General features: G+C 50.7%; 2 protein-coding genes across 2 annotated transcripts in view; both read right to left on the reverse strand.

The window, feature by feature from the left end:
- The window catches only part of LOC119582388 (pollen-specific leucine-rich repeat extensin-like protein 2), a 4465-nt gene that overhangs the window by 1375 nt on the left and 2812 nt on the right, over window positions 1-278 (reverse strand). The window lies entirely within an intron of this gene.
- Window positions 1-278, reverse strand: part of LOC119582078 (potassium voltage-gated channel protein Shaker-like) — a gene marked incomplete at its 5' end in the record, with an annotated part of 55543 nt that overhangs the window by 1045 nt on the left and 54220 nt on the right.

Here is a 278-nt window from a genome sequence, read left to right on the forward strand (position 1 = left end):
GTTGGTATTTCCTGGCTTTGTAGGTCTCTCTCTCTCTGTGTGCGAAGTTGGCGCGTCGGTCGTCACTGCAGAGACGGCGCTAGTGTGGCTGCGCCCCCGGACCGTGCTGCCATCTGTCCCGCTCTTTCCCCAGCATTCATTATTGATCCTCGTGAGCTTGGGGGCCCCCTTCAATAAATTATTTAAAACACACTTGCTTTATTTACCCAAGCATTACCCTGATGGTTTAAACGTCACGGGCTAGAGTGTCATCCTGAGTAAATCGTCATCTTGCATTT

The sequence above is a fragment of the Penaeus monodon genome, chromosome 15 (genome assembly GCF_015228065.2).
Source record: "Penaeus monodon isolate SGIC_2016 chromosome 15, NSTDA_Pmon_1, whole genome shotgun sequence".
NCBI classification, from domain to species: Eukaryota; Metazoa; Arthropoda; class Malacostraca; order Decapoda; family Penaeidae; genus Penaeus; species Penaeus monodon.